The sequence below is a fragment of the Apus apus genome, chromosome 2, assembly GCF_020740795.1.
Source record: "Apus apus isolate bApuApu2 chromosome 2, bApuApu2.pri.cur, whole genome shotgun sequence".
NCBI classification, from domain to species: Eukaryota; Metazoa; Chordata; class Aves; order Apodiformes; family Apodidae; genus Apus; species Apus apus.
The window spans coordinates 113211054-113227450 of NC_067283.1; the positions used below are offsets into that span (position 1 = coordinate 113211054).

The 16397-nt window shown below is 42.5% G+C and overlaps 1 protein-coding gene across 1 annotated transcript in view; it reads left to right on the plus strand.

Annotated features, from left to right (window-relative positions):
- MAPRE2 (microtubule associated protein RP/EB family member 2) overlaps positions 1 to 16397 on the plus strand; it is a 100151-nt gene that overhangs the window by 17049 nt on the left and 66705 nt on the right. Inside the window, exon 2 of the mRNA XM_051609816.1 lies at positions 7638 to 7699. The gene's annotated coding sequence lies outside the window, so the exon portion shown is untranslated. The remainder of the gene's footprint in view (positions 1 to 7637; positions 7700 to 16397) is intronic.

A 16397-nucleotide genomic window follows, 5' to 3' on the forward strand; every position in this document is an offset into this window, starting at 1 on the left:
GGAGTGGCAGTCCAGTACCCCAACTAGGGCTCTCTTTTCTGGGTAACACAAGCAGGCAATGAGCAGCTTGCAGTTACGATACTTTTACGTGCAATCATTAGATGGTGCAGGTTGAAAGAGATAATCTTGTTCAACCCCTGTTCAAAGCCATCCCAAAAAGATCAGGTTGCTCAGGAATTTGTTGAGCTCTGAATGTCTCAAAGACATTCAGACTTCTCAGCCTCACTGGACCAAATGTTCAGCCACTGTTGTGATGGAAATGCTTTCCCTAAAGTGTAATCAGGATTTGGCCTGTTGAAATTTGCCTGTTGCCTCTTGCAATGTCAGTGTGTGCTCCATTTTCTCTACACCTTCTCCTTAGGTAGGCTGCAATGAGACATCCCCCCACATCCTAAGCCTTCTCCTCCTCAGGTTGGACAAACCCAACTCCCTCAGACTCTCCTGCATCATGTGCTCCAGCTCCTTAACCATCTTGATGTAGTAGACTGGGCTCCAGTATGTCTAACAGTGGTTTGTGGCTTTCCAATATCACTTTCACACACCCTCAATAAGGGGAATAATCACTGCTCCGGATCTGCAATCCCAGCCCAGTGTAGGCTTGTCCTTCTCTCCTGCAAGGGCATAATGCTGAGCTTTTTTCAACTTGTTGTCCATTAAAATCCCCAGGTTTCTTTCTCTGAAGTTGCTCTCCAGCTAGCTGGCACCCAGCAAGGGCATTTCTTCCCAGGGGCAAGAATTTGCATACTTGCTTTCCAGGTCTGTCCTCACCTCCTTCCTGATCTGAAACAAATAGTGAATGTTGCACTGTTTTAGAGATTATTTTTACTTTCTGAAAGCTACTGAATCTTGTAACTTTGCAAAGATCACTGGCCATAATTTAGACAACCTGCAGGTGTGGCAGTGTGCTCCTAGCAGAGCAGTGTATTAGAGCAGAGGGTTGGTGGAAGCAGGTATCTCCCTCTGTGTGGCCACCTAACTGATTTTTGCTGAATATTCTCAGATACACTTCATTGTAAAGAGAGAGCTGAAAAACTAATCCCACAATAGAGGGAGATTCAGCCCATCCAATCTCGGGCACCCTAAGTGAGTTACCTGCGTTTTTCTCAGACATATCTAGAAGTGTTACTGTGAAGGGTGCCATTTAAATATGTTCCTTCTTGCACTTAAACACCTGTCTCTTAAAACTCTTAAACTAACTTGTGGTCCCAAAGCTGGTACATTTTAGATCCCTGAAGTAGTTCTGAGAGTCCTGCAGTTTGCTACAGCTGCCTGTATAACTCTTCTATGGAAGTTATCTTTGGGCACTACCCACCATGCTTGTTCAGCAGGCTTGTTTTCAAAGGATGTCAACCTGGGTAATTCAAAGTATTACTATGTCATCAGGACTCTCTGGGTTAAACTTCAGGTTTTGCTGTCTTAAAATAACTTCAGAAAATATGTCTCAGGACAGAACACAGACACAGGTTCTTGGGTTTTGGCTTCTGAGTGTGTACTTTAATGCTTTTTCCTTGAACCTTCTTTTTAATTAGAAGTTGCTGATTAGCCTGTAAAAATCCAGCTGCAAAATTAAGCCTAAGGTTGGGTACAGGAAATTATAAACGCAGTGGAAACTTTGGTGAGTTGAGCTGGACTGAAGCAGTTGCTGCTAGTTGTATTCCTTGTGTCCCTTAGTCCTTCTATATTGAACAGAGAAAAGCTGATGTGAGTTCTGCCATAGTTCTGTCTATCCACTAGTCTTTAGACTGTACCTGATTTAGCAGTACCAGCCAGTGAGTTCCAGCCCTCTCAGCTGTGCCAACCCAGGTGTTAACAAGGCCATGCTGTATGCTGACACAGGGAACTGTCCCAGATTAATTTTTTTAATATCTAAAAAAGCAAAAAAAGATAGCTTTAAAATCAGATCCCTATTTACGTTTGCTTCACAGTGGATTGGATTTGGAGTTTTTCCAGCAAAACTGAGAGGCAGCCCAGAGATATAAATAAAAAGCAAACAGTTAAGGCTGGAATGCCTTAAAGCAATATTATTGCCAATTTTTTCATAATGTGAAACCTTAGTCAGTGCTGGCTTTTCTTGCCTCACTATAAAACATAATGCATCCCCCCAGCATAATTTCATGTTTAAAAATAAATGTGTTAAGAGATTCTACTGTATGAAACAAAGCAGAAACCTGACCAACTCTAATTATTCTTAAACCAAGGGCATTCTGTAAGGTGATATAATGCCCACCAGAAAAACACATCAAAATGCACAATAGATAAGTATCTATAGTAGTGCATCAGTAGTAAACTGCAGTCAAATGTGCAAACCACAGACAGGTGCCAAATAAATAGGTGATTATCTTAGATGTAGAAGGCAACGGATGTGGGCACAGACAATACGAGTAGAACAGCCTTTCAGTTAGTGTGATAGAAACCGAAATGCAGACATCAATGACTCTGAACTAAAGTTTAAACAAAAGGATTCCTCAAATAATTGAAGGAAGATTGTATTTTCAAAAAGAAGCAAAGATAAACTTTTCCTAGTTGAAATGGAGCTAAGTGCAGTGTTTCAGCCTGCTGCTAAATACAAAGAATGATAAACACACATTCTCATCTGTTCATCCTATTATGTCTGCTACCTACTGCTTGATATACTGGTTTGGCTTAGCTTGTTATTACAAAAAAAGTTTGCCAAATCTGTCACACTAACTAAAATCACATGAACTGAGCTCTGTTACACCCTTTTAAAGTTGGAAGATAATTACTGTATCTCAGAGTTACTGGGCAGGAGAGCTGGAAAGGTGTTTGTTAATAGGAGGAGGGCAGGTAGGCTGCTGCACAAAGCTACATAGGTGTGACACAGCAGTCGGCTGCAGCTTTGAGCCCAGCACTGTCTCCTAGATACTTGGATCTTGGAAATACCAGTTTACAAAAGCTCGAGGAGGGATGGCAGAGGACAACAAAAATGACAAAAGCTGGTTTACTGTTCTATAGGGAAAAAAATCTAGTGGCTTCCCAAGCAGTGCAGAGGAAGCCTTCCGGAGAAAGAATGCATGTTCTTCCCTACTAAGCTGTTAAGCAGGACATGCTTGGATTTACTTTATATGTAAATGGACAAAAAAAAGATTGGTTGCTTTGTAAATGAGAGGGAGGGAACAGAGTTTTGCAAGAAGTCTGTAGGACCCTTTTCATGCCAATAGATGACCTGAGATCAGAGCACTGGCAGAGAAGCAGAGCCGCTGGGACAAAGCCGTGTTTGAAATGGCAAGAGCAAAAGAGGTGGGAAGCTCTGTTGTGTGCTCGGTAGCAGCATCTCATGCCTTCTGAGACTGCCTTCCTTGTGAAGCACTCCGGGTGGGTCAAACTAGGGCATTTCTCACAGGCTTGCAGTCGGAGATAGCACTGAACTCAGCTTGTCACTTGATTTCTTTGCTGTGTGTCTGTGTCTTTGTGTTTTCCGTATCCTGCTGTAGAGCCCGGCCCTGAGTAGGTGTAGAAGACTTACCTGGGAACAGTGAGACAGAGAAGGGCTGGGCTGGTAGTTAACAGTAAGTTGAGAAATCTGCCCAACTGTGGCATGTATGGGGATTTTTGTTTTGGGTTTTGTAATTCATGCACAGCTCAGAAAAACAGCAGTTCTTTTCCTTGATGCTGGAAGCCTTAAGATTAATCTTTCAGTTCATCTTTTCAACAGGAAAGCATATATAAATAGTGATACATACTGTTTTCTGATTTACACTCTGAGTTTGTTCATTTCTGTAATTTGTCAAGCTATTCTCTACTCAGTGAATGCCTGGATACCAGCCACAATGGGTTTGCTCAAATTCTTTCAGTTGCTAAAAATAAGTTGGTTTTGAAGTTATTTTCTGTAACGGCTGAAGATATTTGAGGCAATAGTAGGTGACTGCCAGCCTATAGGACAAATAGTTATCATGCAGCACCACATTCCCAGCCATTGGTGGGAGTCAGGATAAAAGATCTGTACAGTATAGAAGAAAGCATCCAATGCACTGAGATACAGAAACAGAAGACAGGGTTTGGTGCCCACATGGGAAATACAGTTCCTGTAGATGAAGTTTTGAAAATACATCATCAAATGTGCTGGAAGGCATTTATTTGAGTTAAATCACCTCGGTAACGTTCTGTCCTAACTACTTTTCATAGTATGACTATAATGGTGTGCTTCTAGATGCTGTTGTATCTTATTTTCTTCAATTAACCTCTGCTGTATTTTTTTCATTAGTTGCTTTGCTTTCAGCTTGCTTTCTCATACCCCTCTTGCCCAATCCTTGTTTTGTTTGTGGTTTGTTGGTTTGGTTTTTTTCCCTTTGGTCAGTATTCATTCAAAAATACTGCTTTACAGCAACGCAAGGAATATTGTCATGAAAGCCCCTTCTGTGTCAGACTTTATGAATGGGTTCAGCAGGTAACTAAGTTTGTGGATGTAGCAATAGCTACCAGAAAACAAGTTCTGGGAGGAGAAGTATGCATTGAGATGAGGCAGGCAAAAGTCTCCTGAAACCAGATAAGCCCTGGATAGCTGTAGTCCTGTTGAATTCACTGGACACCCCAAGACCCCATAAACTCCAAACAGCAAGTGTCTGCAAACTCATCCAGTGCCTCCGCAAACACACACTAGCACCAACAGCAGGTTGTGTAACTCAGCTTCATCTGAGAAACTGGTGAACATAGGCTATAGAGCTAAATATACCCCTGGTGAAACAAAGTCCTCCTGAGGGACTTTCTCAATGCCTACCTGGAAACCAGTGACCCACCAGTCCAACCCTCCCAGCTGGGTTTGGCCTCCTGCCTGCTGCAGCAGAATGGTGACGTGAGGGGTTGTGGGAATGGACTGTGGGAGGGGGGGAACTGACTGCACTGTGTGAATAGTCACCAGCTATTAAATAAAATCTGCTCAATTCTGTTAATAACAGCTTAACTCCAAAAATTCTCTCATAAATATTGGTCTGTTTCCCCCAGCACAATCCCCCTATCAGAGAAACAGGTAGTATAATACAAGGAAATTGCAACTGTGAATAACTTTAAAACAGTGAACAAATCATAGCTTTCTGTCCTGAAAAAATGCATAATCTTATATATGTATATATTTCACTACATAGGATTTTGTGAGATTTCTTTTTAAATTCTTGTTAAGTAAATATACCTTCTTTTCCCCTCTGATTTAAGGTCTTTTCCATTTCTCAGTTCCTCTAGACCTTTATCCCTTTGCTTTTTATCCCTGGACCTTCTTCCTATGTTTACGAGTAGATATCTTAGTAGGGGTCTCTTTAGGAGATGGGAACCTATTTTAAAATCGGTGCAGCCTGTGTATGTTGGGGAGTTTTAAGAAACTGAATTGTGATTGCTGGTTTATGTAGAGCAGTGATATGATCCCAGTGCCTGCAGCTGAGAGCTGTGCATGGCCTGGCATGTAGTGGGAGGAAACATGGCATTCTTTCCTCCCCCGTGTTTTCACTGCACGCTTTTATCCCTCCACCCTTCCAAAGAAGACTGCAGCTCCCCATCGTTACCTTCCTCACACCCACTAACTAGTACCTCTTCTGCATTCCTTTGTCCACCTAAATTAAACTCCACCTTAATGACCTGGTGTTTCCTACCACTCCCTCGCCTGGATGCTGCTCGGGCATCTCTAGCCAGAAGTACAGGTTGAGGTGCTGGCATGGCTTAGGGAGCAGGTGGAGACCTGGCAGCAGCAGTGCATGCAGCAGCGAGCAAGTGCCAATTATCTCATCTGGCCATTGCTGTCACACTGCTCCCTGGAGCTCAGGGAAGTCATGTATGCAGGCAAAAAGTTGGGAGCTCTTGCTGAGATGTATGTACAAACCAAAGAGGTACATCATCATCAGTTTTCAAGTTTTAGGAACCTTCGCTGTGAGGATTTCTGTTGTGTTCTTTTTTTTCTTTTTTAAGACTATATGGATGAAGTTCAGCATGGTAGTGTTACTCAGAACACTCTCAAACTGAGGTCTACTTACTGAAGACAATGAAATAGTTGTCTTCAATATGCCTTGAACACCACTCTCCTCAAAGCATATAGTGTACAAAATGTTCCATGAGCAAATAAAGTCCCACATTTCTAGGGGAATCGCCATGTCTCTCCTCTGATGTTGCTTGTTGGAAGTTCTGCTCAACACATTCTGATGCAAGATTACTTCTTCTAACCATTGTCTTAAGGGAGTCCCATCACTACAAGTTATTGGAGTAGTGCTGTTAGATCTCACCTTAACTTCAGGGTTTTTGCTTGAGCAAAAGCCAATATACCACGATGGATATGCTGTTTCTTTGCCAATAGGATGCCTGAGGTTTGTCAGCTGTGCTGGAATCACTTTCCACATTAAACAAATGGAGGGGGGGAAAAAGAGTGCATTAAAATGCAAAGCTTAAGAGGCTTGAAGAGATTCAAAGAAATGAAACAATAGCATGTTTAATAGCTAATTCCCATTCTGGTTTGGCTTTAAGGTAGCTTCAGCCTTCCAGTCTGCTAGTAGCCTTCGTAAATTCTCTGCCAGGATGAGTCACAGCTCTTGGAGTTGGGATCCAGTCCTTCAGACAAGCCATCTTTAAAGATCTGTTTACCTTTCCCAGATGATCATTAATCGGAGTGAGAATTGCTTTATTTTCTTCCTCTTTAAAACAGGATTTATGATTAATATAAATGAATTTGTGGGAGCTTCTGGCACCCCTTAGTCCTGATTTAATCCAACCTCCTCTGGGACCCTGTTTGGTGTAGTTTCATACTGCTATGCAGAGACAGATGCCTTTGGAATACCCCTCCCTGCTGGGCTGTCTCAACTAGTTGACTAGGAATGCAAAACAAGCAATAACCAGAACCCTGGTGTGACTGTAAACCATTATTTACCTGCTAGGAATGTTATTTCCTGCTGACTGAGAAGGCGAATTAAGAACTTTAGCCACGTGAACCTAGTATGTAATTCATGGCACAAATTGAAACCCATATATGGCTGCTCCTGCTCATGTTTCTCTAGCCTGTAATGTAGCACTTCAGAGAATGAATGTGAGAACAAATCTAGCAAATGCAGACAATCACATTTAGGCACACAGAAGGGGTCAGGCCTTCATGTGGCTGCTACAAGTGGGCAACATCATTACTTCATTGCTAAGTGAGATGCTGCAAAAGATTGCCAGTGTTTTTGTGCTCTATTGGCAAAAAACACAGGCTTTCCTTGGTATCAGTTTGTGTGTTTCTCAATGGTGGGTTTTTTTTTTTCCTCTGAAAAGCTGTTCAGGCAAGTGCAGCAAGGCCCCAGTGGCATGACACAATAGTCATAACTGGTTGCCTATGCTCTGAAGAAGCCTGGTCAGATGAAGAAACAGCCTGGCAATTATGAATAAACTCTGAATGTAGCTCTGCATAAGGGACTTTGTAGATTTGCTACTATATCTGAGGGGCATCTGATTGTTGTGCAGATGTGTTAGACACTGAACCATTGTGAATACAGCTGAATCGGGGTATTGTAACGAAGGACTTCTCCTCTTGTTTCATTTTTAGCATACGGCTATTGCATCGCTGCCCAACTGATACAGACAAAGACCATTCAGTGAGCCTTTTTTTTTAATTTTCTTTTTTTCTTCCCTTTTTGCTTGTTGAGCTAAAGATCTTCATGTTTTCTTTCCAGTACCAAACTGCTGCAAGAAACAGTTCAAGCCGGCAACCAGGGCAAGTTTTTGGATGCTCAAAGTAAGTATGTTTGTGTGTAATGTTACATCACTAGCAGCTGAGAAAGTACTCAAGAACTTGATTGATGTCTGTAAGGCTGTAGCTAGATAAGCTTGGTATTAATAAGAAGTTATACTCCTTTGCAACGTCTTTGACTGTGTAATTAATAGATTCCAGTCATCAGGAATTATTTATGAAGCATAAATGATGAAAACTGAAGTAGATGCCACTGACTTTTTGAAAATAATTTGGGTTTTGAGTGGAGAAAGAAGGAGAGGCTGGCAGAAAGGAAGAAAAAAACATGAAAACTAAAGGTCGACTCTTTCTGTTTGAGAGCTTTGGGAAATTATATTATTGTTGCTGTTTTGTTTTTTTAAATGTTAGCACTTTGGTACATTATTGCTGCCTTCAAAATGTTAAGTGGGAAAAAAAAAGCACATTAGTAATTACAGAATCACAGAATGTTTTGAGTTGGAAGGGACCTTAAAGATCACCAAGTTCCAACTCCCCTGCGTGGGCAGGGGCACCTTCCACTAGACCAGGCTGCTCAGAGCCCCATCCAACCTGCCCTTGAACACCTCCAGGGATGGAGCCCCCACAACATCTCTGGGCAGCCTGTTCCACCCTTTACACTGAAGAATTTATGCCTGATCTCTAACCTAAATCTCTCTTCTTTCAGCTTAAAACCATTACCCCTCATCCTCTCACTGCAAGCCCCTGTAAAAAGCCCCTCCCCAGCTTTCCTGTAGGCCCCCTTCAGGTACTGGAAGGCCACTATGAGGTCACCCTGGAGCCTTCTCTTCTTCAGGCTGAACAACCCCAACTCCCTCAGCCTGTAATTCATGTCAGATAGAATTTGTAAAGTGCTGTCCCTTTTTAATCGCCACCATTAGGAGTTTAAATTGCATCCCACCCGAGCTGGATGTTAACTTACACTGTCCAGCCTCCAGCTTGGCACCTGTGAAATCCGCTCAGGGAGTCACCTGCGGAGATGCAGGATACCAGCAGGCAGGAGGCCCACAAGGTGGCAATGTTTAGAAAGCCTTCGGAAAGGATGCGCCTGGAACGGACCCGGGTCTGCTGCGGTTGCCATCGCTTGCTCCTCTTGTATCATTGCTGCTGCATCTGTGCTATACTAAACACGAAATCTTCACTGCTGCCAAAAATGGAGCGCAAGATGCTCAGTAATAAAACCCTCTTTGAACAGATTCGCTACTGACTGTGCTCACCGTACTGTGCTGGAGACTGTATGTGCCTTTTCCCTTGGCAAGGAAGGTGCAGCAGCAGTATTTTTTTGAAATACAGTGCGGGGTTTCTTTATTCATAGCTAGTGCTGAAAGTATGCAAATCTCTGAAATGATGCTAGGGCCGTATGATGAAGAGCTTCCATTTCAGAACATACCACGGCATTTCTACTAATGCTGGAAAAGCTGATGCTGGAAAAGCTGTTACAGTGTATGAACGCTAACGTGTATGTAGGGGGCATCTCGGTTTGCAGAGATACTTTGTTGGTGCTTTGTAGTTAAAAGTGAATAGGTTTATCTGATCTATCTTAAAGACTTGCTTCACAGTGAAACTAGGGATTTGCTCCAAGTTATTTAATGATAAAAAAAAACCTTAAATACATTTTCAAAAAGTTTTCTTCAGGTACATGATAGACATGAGAAATTACTCTGTTTAAGTTCTATGGGAAGTTCTATGGGAAGTGTAAGAATTGCCTGGATTCACTTGCACACAGGCAGGTAAGGAGAAAAGACTGACACTGGGAGAGGGAGAGTTAAAAGAGGAGCCACAGAGTTCAGATTCATCAGGCTGTGAGAGAAGAGTTACTTTCACAGCAATCAGAAGCTACCTGGGGATTCTCAGGAGAATAACAGTCTATAATTTAGAGCTAAGAGGCTTGTATGCCTCAAAGATGAAGCAGTAGCTCTAGACTACAAGAGGCATCTTGAAAGCAAGAACCAGGAGAATGTAAAAACATCCACCAGGTGTTGCAGATGGAAGTGCAGTGGGGCAATGTCCTGTTTTGGGGGCAGCTGGTTGTAACAGCAGGCCCTGTTTCTGCACTGTGTTGGTAAAATGTGCCAAGCAGACAGAAATCAGCTTTTTAAAAAACTTTGCAAATGTCTCAGACAAAAAGCAATGTCCTGTGCTGGGCCATGGTGGGTTTAATCTATAACTTCCTACCCTTGCATGGAGTGGTTTCCACTGCTTAAGGTCAAGTTTTGTCACTGTGGTTATACTGGCATTGTCACAAGTACTTTGAAACAACAGGAAATCTAAAGAAACCTGTGAGTGTCGAGGTAGTGGGCAGCCACCAGATGGACATTTATAAAAGCACACAACATCCTACCTGTCTAATAGAAACTTATCTGACATGTGCAGATTTCCTGCAATGAGGACCCCTCTCCATGAAGAAACAGACAGCTTTCCAGAGTATTTCCTGTGGATTGCTGCTTACCCTGTAGCCTTCACTCTCCAAATTCTATAGTCCTTATGGCCTCTTAAGGGTCAAAATAAAGATCTAGTCATCCACCTTCTAATACCAGAGATTCATTATATTGCTAGAGAAACAGCTGAGCTATTAAAATTGCAAAAGCCAAACCCATGTAATGTGCCATTATATACTATCTCCACTCAGGAAACCTTCCTGTTAGGTTTCAGTGCCTTCGAGCCTGACAAACAGGCATACATTTTCATGCCATTAAATGACATGGACAGCAACATCAGGAATGGATGTGGGAATATTCAAGGAATTTCACACCTTTTATACTGGGCTTTTGGCAGTTACAGTTCCTAGCTTGATATATTATCACTAAAGCATTTACAATATACCCTCACATTGAGAAGCAGTTCTGGCATTTGTTACATTTCAGTAATTTTGAGATATAAGAGAAAGCAAATATATTTTTAAAAAATTATAAACACATTTATATATAAAAGTATGTTTGTGTGATGAACTACTAATTCAAGAGGTGTTCAAGGAAGACCTGAGCAAAAAGACCCTGGTGAGCTTTTCTCTTCTTTACACAGAACCAAATGTTCTCTGGTCATTCGTGCAGAAGCTGCATGTAATTACTTAAACCAAGCAGACTGAGAAGCGTTTCCTCTCACTTCTTTCTCCCTACCTCCCAGCAGCAGCACTGGTACAGAATAAAATGCTACTTGTGTCTAAGTGCTCTTTGTTTCCCACGCTTGTTTCTCCACACTGGTCCTCTTAATGTCCACCAAAGATGTGACTTACTTAAGGACCATTTGTACCTTCAGGCCTTCTCAAGAATTACAAAACAGGTGAACATCTGGGCCAAGCAGACTGCTTTGAAAGCATTTTCTTTCCGTGAAAACAGCAGAAGGTCCCCCAAAATGTGGTGGAAGACATCAGTTTAGGAGTCAGTCCACAGGACACAGCTGGTTTTGATCCAACATGAGAAAACTGGAGACCTAAACCCTGAACCTAAGAGAGCAAAGTTAACAGAAGTGGAATGTTTGTTTACGGCAGTGCACTCACTAGCCCCATTCCCTTCTTAACTTAGGAACTGGGTGGCTTGAATAGCCTTTTATGGTGCTGTCTGAAAATATTCTGAACTTTGGGGTGATATTTATTTTTCAGTGCCCAATACCAAAAATTATCCCACAGGAGCTCAGCAAAGCAGCTGAACACAACTTTGTGTTTCAAAAAGATAACGTGTGGTTTTGTTCACAGTTAATAATGAGATCCTGTCCAGCACAGAAGCTGTCAACAGCACTGACATAGATGCACAGTTACAAAAACACACAGCCCTGTGGTTGGGGGTTTTATTAAATAGAAACCTCATTTTCTACTGCAATGAGGAAAAGACACTGTTTTCATGCGACTAGTACCTTTTGCGCTCAAATATGACAGAGGCCTTTTTTTCACTTTATACACAATGTGACTGCTCCTTTGTGCCATGACTGTTGAAGCCATGCCAATATACAATAATATAACAGAAAAATAATTATACCCTTTTTTCTAGTCATTTTTTGTTGTCTTCTGCATTTTATCTGTCAATGCTCCTTCATTTATAAGCTGGAGAATTTTTATTAAAGGACGATTAAGTAATGATTTGAGATTTGCTCCAGCTGCAAAAAAAAACCCAAACACGTATTTTTTAAGGACATTAAAAAATAGTAATCCTTGTCAGAAACGGGGAGTATTTGTAGTGCATCCAGATGCTCTAAATAGAACTGTGTCAATTTTCAAAGCAATTTCTAGATTTTATAAATATAATCTTGCAAATTTGCCTAGGACCTACCCTGATTCTGAGCTGTCATCCTGAGTCTGCCATCAGGCTGGATCTGTTAGGAAAGCAGAGGATCTTTTTCCAGTAGTTTGGGTCTTGCTAGTCTGCTTGCAACACTGACTGTGAGTGTGATGGCTTGCTGATCATTCTCATTTCCAGAAGGTGCTAACAGCAAAGTGCTAAGTAGATGTAGACTTCATCTAGGGAAGGAAAGGCAAAGGGAGGAGAGGTGGAGAAAGGAAGACAAATGGAGGAGTGTAAAAGAAAGATGGAAAGACAAGGTTGGGTTGGTGCAGTGGTGATGGCACACAGTGGTGGCCCCCAAGTGCTGCTGAGGAATGTGACTGTTGTGGTTTAGGCCCAGCCAGCAACCAAGCATCACACAGTTGTTTGCTTAGTCCTCCCCACAATGTGGGATGTGGAGGAGAAAATACAACTAAAAGCTCATTGGTCAAGACAATGCCAGGGAGGTTTCACTCAACAATTATGGTCACAAGCAAAACAGACTTGGCTTGGGGAAAAAAAAAATTAATTTGTCACTGATAAACAGAGTAGGATAAGGAGATGTGAAACCAGGTCTTAAAAGAGCCTTTCTTTCCTCTCCCTTCTTCACTCCTGATTTCTCTACCTTCTCCCCCCCCACATAGCAGGGAAATGGGGAATGGGGGTTGTGGTCGGTTCATCATGTGTTGTTCCTGCTGCTCCTTCCTCCTGCGGGGCACGACTCATCACACTCTTCCCCTGGTTCAGTGTGTGGTCCCTCCCATGGGAGACAGTCTCCATGAACTCCTCCAAAATGAGTCTTTCCCACAGGCTCCATTCCTTCATTAACTGCTCCAGTGAGGGTCTCTTGCACAGGGTGAAGTGCTTCAGGAACAGACTGCTCCAGGGCAGGCTGCACACAGAGTCATGGCTTGCTTCAGGAGCAGCCACCTGCCCTTGCGTGGGGTCCTCCATGGACTGCAGGTCCACATCTGCTCCACCATGGTCCTTCACAGGCTGCTCAACCTTGTTTGTCCATGGACTGCAGGGGGACAGCTGCCATCCTACCACTGGCTGCAAGAGAATCTCTGCTGCAGTGCAGCTCTTCCCCTCCATCCTCACTGACCTTGGCATCTTCAGAGTCTTTCCTCTCACATCCCACTCCTCCCTCAGCTGCAGGTCTTTTTTGCAGTTTCTTTTTCCCCATCTTAAATATGTTCATCACACTGGTATTATCACCATCACTGGTGGGCTCGGCCTTGTCCAGGTGCAGGTCTGACTTGGAGCTGGGGAAGCTTCTACTTATTAGCTTCTCACAGGAGCCACCCCTCTGGTCTCTACCCCGTTACCAAAGCCCCCACACACAGATCCAGCACAGTGGCTTACCTGGCCTCCTCTCCAATGATGCTGCTGCAGTCTCTACCTGCACATCAGGTGCTGGAATGCTGAGCTGCCATGCTCAGGGCCTCCAACAGCAAGATAAAATCCAGGGGTGGACAGATTCCCAGAAATTGACCATGCCTGGTAGGAGCCCAACAGTATAGAAAGGCTTAAAAGAGCCAATTCAAATATTTTGCTTACTTTTAAGAAGGGGTTTTTGTTGTTTTTGCTGGCTTTTGTGGTTTGGGGACTTACTCATTTTTTCTTAATCCAAGTATCCACATTTTTCGGTATTTCTCTGCAATCTCTGGAGCTGGAAACTTTGGTTTTCATTAGCTAGCTGCTGAGATTTTTATATAATGAAGCTGCTTCATGACCTGCAGCTTCCAGAAAAACACCCTGCATACCAAGTCACAGTAAAGCAGCATGAGTCGCTGGCAGCCCGCAGCACGCTAGTGAGGTCAGGTGGAAGCACCACACACTTAATTTATAGAAGTTGTCCTTACAGTTAAAAAGTTGCCCATTAACAATGGCTTCTTAGAGACGTGTTTAGCCTTAGGTAGAGTGTTGGAAGGCCACTGTTGCATGCACTGCCATTGCATTACCAGACAAGGTGGCAAAATTGCAAAATTAAAGGTTTTCAGAGTCTTGGGACCTAGTAATTTGTTGTCCTTGATACATCTCCTGTTGTTAATTCAGGGCTAACGCTCAAGCCCAAATGTTGTAATCATCTGTTTCATCTTGCACGTGTGTTCCTACCTGAGCCTGAAGTAGGTGCAGAGACAGGCTTGTGGTGGGAGGCACTTACACATGGGCAGAGTTGATGTCAGCTGGCTAGAGGCTTAAGAGCCTCAGCTGGAGATCTACTACCAAAGCATGCACAGCTGCCTCCCCCGTTAAAAATCCTGAGTGATTAGATAAGCCAGGTGTATGTCATGGGTACCATTTTGTGTGGGGAGTGCCAGTTTTACTTCTCCATGAGCACCCATTCCTCGTAGAAGGAAGCTGGCAGTGCCCCCACATTAAGGTTTATGCAGTGGCTTCCATTAAAGCTTCATCCTCTTAGATGAGGCCTGGATTTGGCTCACCACTAATGACCAGAGCAGGCTGCATGGGGTAAACACCTTCTAAACAGCACTAAAGGAAACACCCTTAAGTTATATTGTACATTTTTAAAAGAATGAATGGTCCCTGTTTTGTACCTGTATGAAAGAACAATATTGACTGCTTTCAAATATTTTTGGATGTGGTCTGATTTCACAGCTAAGCTCTGTTTGTTTGTTTGTTTGGGTTTTTTTTGGTCTGATATAAGAGGCTTCATGTAATCACTCTTTTAAATCTACAGCTTATGTTTGACAAGTGGGTCATTGGTTAATGGAAGCAAGTAAATCCAGCTGTTTATCTTTTCAGTAAGATCATGCACTTTCTGTATGCTCTTGTCTGCTCAGAATGGAGATGTGTACATTTTCAATGGCACTACCTGTTTTAGAGTAGGGTGTGAGCTTTATATTACATTTCATCTGTTCCCTACCTTCAAATAAAATAAAATAAAAGTAGTACTTCAACTGGTATCACATTTGACTCAGAAGTTTATGGCAGCAGTTGTGGTATTATTAATTACTAGGGCCAGATTTAAAAATTAATTAATATGACTTTATGAGGAAAACTTACTGTTGTATATTGCTTGCAAGTTTTCTTGCTGCTTCATTTCTCCTCCCCAAGACCCAGTATTTGTGTGTGTTGCTTCTAGCAGATGTACCTTCCACTAAAGCAGATCAGCAGTAGCTTTCTCCCAAATAGCTAGAACCCTCAGCAACCAGGCAAGGACGTTTTTTGGCTAGTTTGAAATTTCAGAAAGTACTTGGTAAGCTTAGGGAATACCTGTCAGTGAGATAAGTTTCCTGACACAGTCTATAGTTTTTTATTAGTAGTAGTGTATTTATTCAGAGTCCTGACATCAGTGTAAGGTAGTTAAAAGTGTCTGTTTAAATTCTTTACCCTCTTAATTTGAAGACTTCATTTAGTTTATTAATGAAGACTTTGGACAAACACTAAGATAGTCATGAACATTGACTTGCCATTGGAAAATAAGGGAGGAAACTAAAACACTATGATTAGTAATGTGTTGTGTAAAGTAGAAATGAAATTTTACTTAGAGGAACAGTTTCTTGCTCCCAGATGCTCTAGGATTTTGTAAATAGTAAATATTACTTACAAATCTTGTTACAGATCTAAATACTTAACAGGAAGTTATAAAGCATGTGTCTAAGGAATTATCAGAAGGTAAAGAACAGTGTCTCAAATGCTTGCATTTGGCCTGTAATGAGCATAAAATAACCAGGAGCAAGTCCATTTGAATGGTAAGACAAATTTCTGTTTTAAAATTGTGTATAATACATATATTTGTTCTAGCCCAGAGAGGAAGCACTCCTTGATTCCTCTGAGAGCTATTGATAGCAAGCAAATCCTAGAAACCTAGTTCTTTCCTGGTGCTGAGGAGCCTCCAGGGTTTCATCTCTTTAGTATGCTAATGGCAGTAATGTGTCACATGAGGTGTGCAAATTCTGGGTGTTAGGCAGCCCTCAAATGCAGGTGCCACTTCTTGGGCTGGCTGCGTGTGAATGTGCATGCACCTTAGCAGGCAAACGCTGTAGCACATTCCTCTCAGCCTGGATGAAATAAGGTGTAATTAGCTAATGACAGTATGTTAGCTGGATGACCAGTATGCCAAGGACTTTGTCTGAGGGAAGGAAACCAATTTCACACAGGTTGTCTGCAGGTGGCTGATGAAGGAAAGTGGAACTGCCATAGTGCTATAGGGGACTATGCTTGAGAGAGGAAGGGTGAGAATGAACGGGAGAAAGGGCAATGGGGAAACCTCAGCTGTGGAAGAAATCCTGATGTAAAAGGGAGCTCATCTAGTTGTAGCAATGGAGAAAAGGGATAGAATTTGAGTAGCTGCAGAGCTGGAAGTACTGCATGGATCTTTGCAGGCAGCACACCATGGAGGAAGGGATGAGGCCCCACCATAGTGGTGCTGTGAGTGAAGCAAAGGAAGCTTGCACAAACATGTGACACTGTTTGAGGAAGCTGGT